Source organism: Cavia porcellus, unplaced genomic scaffold (genome assembly GCF_034190915.1).
Source record: "Cavia porcellus strain 051 isolate PalLab524CR breed Dunkin Hartley unplaced genomic scaffold, mCavPor4.1 scaffold_13, whole genome shotgun sequence".
NCBI lineage: Eukaryota > Metazoa > Chordata > Mammalia > Rodentia > Caviidae > Cavia > Cavia porcellus.
Window position 1 is genome coordinate 30,191,817 of NW_026947496.1, and position 6,000 is coordinate 30,197,816.

Below are 6,000 nucleotides of genomic sequence, written 5' to 3' on the forward strand. Positions count from 1 at the left end.
GCCGCCAAGCGGCGGGAAACCCAAATTGCGGTTTCTAATGGCGCGGGGTCCAGCCTCCACACCGAGTCTTTTCTGTTCCTATTTTAGCGCCAGGACTGCATTCCAAGTTGGTTTCTCTCAGCCCAGTTCGTTCCTGAGTCAGCAGAGCATATCTCTACCGGCTCATGTCTCCTTAGTCCACATCATTCCTGACTTCTGAGCCGAGCCTTTCAGAGAGCCTCCGGTAGTTGCTGTTATCTGTCCGCCATGTTCTCCCAGAAGTCTGGTGTTGGACTTATGTCACTTAATTCTTAAACCACTGACAGCAGGAGTAAGCTATGAGCAGGAGCCAAAAAGAATTTCTCCTAAGAGACTATCCAGTTTGTTGATATGAAAGAAAAAACTTAGTGAAATAAGTGCATGACAGGCAGAAAATTTTCACATCACTTCTGAGGTTGGTTTTCATAATGCCAGTGACCAGAGACAATTAAGGCATAATATTTTAAAAACTCAAATATTCCTTCCTAATGATACGGAACTTTGCAATAGTTCCATAGCATTAATAGACACTTAAATGGCTTAAATGAAGGGAATTATACACATACGGTAAAGCCAAAAGGTAAAATAGTTGCATAATGGGTTATTTCAGTGGTTTCATGATGTTATCCTTGGTCTTTTTGAAACTTTTCACACTGTCATTCTCAACAAATTGGTCTAGCACCCCAGCCGGTTCCCCTGAAGTGCCCTACCTGTAGTTCCCAGCTGGTTCCCCATGAAGAGCCTCATGATAAATCTCTCTCTCTCTCTCTCTCTCTCTCTCTCTCTCACACACACAAACAGACCTGTTCCTTGTGCCTATTGTGCTCCTTAGTAGTCTTTCCCTCATACAGTTAGATTTTTATTACATATGCTAACCTAACCCAATTACTGCCAGGCAAATTAGGAGCAATATAATTAATTAGATTAACTTATATTTCTGGATCTGTGAACAGAACTTGCCTCATCTAAATATAAGTCAGTACACATAAAGTTATAAGAATAAAATAATTTTTCTGTTGGAAGAAAAGGCATAGGGCCAGTAGTATTGGTAAATGAAGGTGATAGTGGTATAGTCCTTCTCCATATCTGAAATAAAAGAAGGATGCTATTCTTTGTATTAACCCACCTTTGGCTGACATGAAGATTTGAGACACCACCATCACAGAAGTTAATCTGCATCTTATACTGGGTGCTAGTGTTTATCAATGATGTAGCAAAAGGCATTAATTATACATGATTACATATCATCTTATAAGTGAGGATTGTCTAAGGTTGACTACTAGTAATAATTTATATGACAGATCTTTATGACTGATAGTGAAATAATAAGGCTGCTTCTGAGCCTGAAGTGGAGGTGAATTTGGGTATCACAGTGAAGAAATTTGAATCTCGGGGTTCTGATAAAGATGGCGGATAGACAACAGCAGGCTTCAGAGGCTCCCTGAGATAGTCAACTTAGACTCCAAAAATAATACAGCGTGGGGAGTCCCAAACAGAGGGAGATGGATCTACCCAACCCAGGAACAAACTAAGCTGAGAGAAACCAATTAAATATACAGTCCCGGTGCTACTATTGGAACAGCTAAAGTCTGGGTGCTTCCACTGTAGCACTTGAACTCATGCAGCCGAGACTTAACCAAGCCTTTGGTGGAAAGCCCTCTGCTTCAAGTCACTGGAGATGCATTCACCCTGAGGTCAGGGGTTGGCACGTGGAATGGAGAGCTGAGCTGGCGGGGAACCTGCGTCGACCTGCAGTGAATGATGGGAATAAAACCAATCCACAGAAAAAGGGGCTCCAACAGACAACATTCTGGGACCAGACAGACTGGCAAGAACAACGAGCAGCGGTGACATCAGTCAGCTGCTCCCATCTCAAGCGGGATTGGTGGGGTGTGCTTGGCCTGGGTCATGCCCCAGGCTGAGATGTAATGCGGTAGCCCAAACCAAGTCCCTGGCAGCGCACCCTAATGCAGTGAAGCTCTCAGCAGGTTGACTGACCTGGAGGGGAGGGCCCAGCATACTGCCCCTGTTTGTACCTCATAGTACACTGCAGTGGGCAGGAGCACCTAGTCAGTGTGCTCCAGACAAATTGTAACCAACAAAGAAAGAAACTGGGGCCTCCTATATACACCTGTATGGAAGGAACAAAAAATATGAGAAGAGGAAGCAACAAGAAAGGACCCCCAATCCCCAACCCTGAGAACATTGATCCAGGAAAGGTAAATGCAAAGGAGATTGAGGATGGCAAACATGCAATATCAGACACGGCACCACTGGACATAGAGTGATATCTTCAGGACCGCATAGATGAGTTCAAAAGTGAAATATTTAACCAAATAAAGCAAGATAAAAACAGAATAATAAAAGAAATGCTAAGTACCTCTCAAGAAGACACAGATTGAAGAATGGAGGAACACACAAAAAGGGGAGAACTGTTTGATGGAGAATATAAAGAAAACATTGAATACATGAAGCAGGTTCAAAGAGATTGCCGGGAAATTAAAAACTCCATTGAAAGCTGGCAAAACTGCTTGAAAAAAACTAAGGATAGATTATCCAAACTGGAGGACAGTTTTGCAATGTGGGATCATGAAAGAAAAAATTTCGTAAAAATAACAAGTAAACAAGCAGTAACAATACAAAGGCTAGAAGACAAGAGCATCTACAACTTAAGAATAAAAAATGCGAATGAAGAAGCAGGGGACAAACAAAAGAACTACAAAGGCTATTCACAGAAATAATTAAGGAAAACTTCCCAAACATAGGAAAAGGAAATGATATTCAGACGTATGAGGCATACAGAACTCCAGCGATTTACAACCAAAACAGAACTACACCCAGGCATATAATAATCAAGATCCCAGAAATCCAATATAAGAACAGAATATTAAAAGCTGTCAGAGACAAGAAACAGATTACTTACAAGGGAAAGCCCATCAGAATTACTCCAGACTTCTCAGCACAAACCATCAAATCGAGAGGAGTGTGGAGCGAAGTATTCCAAGCCCTGAAAGAAAATAACCTCCAGCCCAGATTAATGTATCCTGAAAAATTATCTCTATAAATGAATGGAGAAACCAGATGCTTCCAAGATAAAGAGGAACTGGGAGAATTCGCAACAACCAATCCAACTCTATAGAGAATACTGTAGGACATTCTAAAGAGAGAGAAAAGTATCAGGATTCCAGGAACAGTGGCAGAGAGGCCTCAATGAATGGAGCAGAAAGTGAAATGAAGAAAACAAACAGACAACTAATGACAGAAAAAGAGCACAACAGAAATGAGACAGAGAAGGTTGGATATAATTTCTAATATAGATGGCCTAGATACACTAAATTAAGGGAAAAAAAGAATCATAGGCAGAGTGGATCAAGAGGTAGGGTCCACTGAGATGCTCTTTATAGGATATATAATTAACCTGAAGAAGGGTATATGGACCAAAAAATCAAATATAAGAAAACAGTACACTATGTGATAGGGAACCAGAGAGTAATAGGGGCAACTGGACCAGTATTTATGGATAGGTTGGAAAGACAGGCTTTAATAGGTAAAGAAATACAACTAGAGATCAAGTCCAGGAGTGAGAAGGTTAAGAACCATTTGGGTAAATAGCAGGTTGCCCCCCAATATAAAACCGAGGGTGTTGGGGAGATCCAAAAATGCACAGTATATCCTGGGGGAGTGAAAGGGGAGGAACAGTCTTAAAAAAGACAGCAGAAGATATTGCTAATAGTGTATCAGGAATTAAAACCTATATTACTTGCAACACTCTGCTTAGATAGAACTTATTCTGTCCCAGTTTGTATACAAGCACTAGGTCTGAGGGCACAGATAGCTATCCCCAAAATATCAGGATATAGCACAGTAATCATCTTTAATTTCCTATTAACTTAATCTGTATCCCTGTATAACTTATACTGATATATCATGACTGATCTTAGTTAAATCTGATTTGTTTGATTGCTGTTTCTTATTGACAGATTTTATTCAAAACTATTAAGTTTGATAGTATCAAGTCTGAGAGTATAGACAATGAAGTATAGAAAATGACAATGTTTCACTATGATACCCGCTCTAGTTTGATTACTATTTGTTTTTGTAGTTCTACACTATCTACAAAGTTGTATTTCTATTAATACTGTTATGTACCAATATATTCAATTATACTATATCTGATGATATAGCCAATTCTATTGATGATAACAAGAGACAACACAGTAACCATCGTAGAACTCCTTGTATAGCAGTTTTATGTCTTTTTAGTTTTAGGTGTCTATAGGAATATATTTTGTTCTGTCCTGCTTTTTTCTGTTTCTCCCTCTAATATAGAAAGGATAGAAATACATGTTAAGACTCATGCTTGTATAAAACCGATAAACAGTGTACAAGAACTGATCTTATGACACATGATGAAATGAACAAATACTCTGAATGAAAAAAAGGTGCTATTGCACCCAGTAGTGACTCCAGAGTGTCATGATGTGAAATCCAGCAATACTATTATTCTTTGTTCAGTGTGATTTTGGTCTGCTTTGGTTTGATTAATCTCAACATAAATGAAGATATGGATAAATGCATGCTTAAGAGTTTAGTACAGTATTTAAGAGTTTAAGAGTACAGTATTGATAACCATATTACTAAGATTTTATTAGATAGTTGAACAGAACGATTTGCAGTCTCACTGTTTGAATTCCCATTTATATGTTCCACTTTTGTATCTTGAGCAACTATTTGTAAGAGGACAATGTGTAAACATCAACAAGTGATTTATTATTGTTTATTTTTTCTTTTAAAGTATGTATTATTTCTACCCATTTTCTGTTTTGTTTTGTCTTTCTTTAAATAAAATTTTAAAAAAGAGATCTGAATCTCACCTTGAATAACTGTCTCAATGCAGTTCTGCAAGAAAGAGTGGAAATCCTAAATTACTAACTATGAAGGTCAGTAATTTATGGTAATAAATGTATCTATAAAATACAAAACCTTCATTAGTTGCCACGCTTATTTTTAAAGGTTCTTCAGTAACAGTTGGTATTTGTAATTTGTTTCATTACTGTATTCTGTTTGTTTCCAGTATAACCATAGTGCAATGATTTCTATCTTAACTTTGCTTTCTGTATTTTTTTTTTTTTTTTGGTACTGGGAATTGAACTTACAACCTTGCTCGCCAGGTAGGTGCTGTGTTTCTGAACTATATCCTCAGACCACTCTGTATTCTTAATAATATTGTTCATGTAGGAGAAATTGATCAGCAGAGAAAAGAGCAGAGTTAGATGCCCAAGTTAAAAATCCTAATAAAATCTACCTTTTATTAGCTATGTGACTTTAGACAAATAACTATATTAACACATCTGCCAAAAGGGGATGATACTTATGAAATTTGTTGTGAGGTTAGGTGGCATAATTCTGAAAAAGTGCCTGCCAGATACTTAGGCTTTTCAAAACACAAAAGCTATTGATAGTGAGGTTCAACTCCTTCCCAGTCTGCACAAACTTAACCTCTGTCACTCAAAAGATGTGTACTGAATATGATTATCAAACAAAAGGTGAAACCCTAAAGACTCAAAGATCTTCATTTCTTAGCATACCTTCATTCCTCAGAACATTTAGTCAGTGAGACAAATGTAACTCATAATTACAACAAAATTGAGATGCTCTACCCTTGAAACAAGGAGAAAATGCTCTAACAACACAGGAGCAGATCAACTTACTTTGGTGGGAATGTTAAAGGAAGTTATCCATGACATTATAGTTGGATTGAATCTTGAAAGAGAAACACAGTGGACCTTGTGAAGAAGAGAATAAAGGGCCAGAGGATTCAGGCAGTGGAAAGACTCAGTTACAAAAGGTTCTTGGCGAATTTAAGAATACCATATGGTAGAAACATACTGTAAACTGGTGTGTGGAAGAGGAGTCTGAGGAGCAGATTAGTCTACTAATCTCTATTTGTGATGGGGTTTATGTTGAGCTGATATTTGCTTG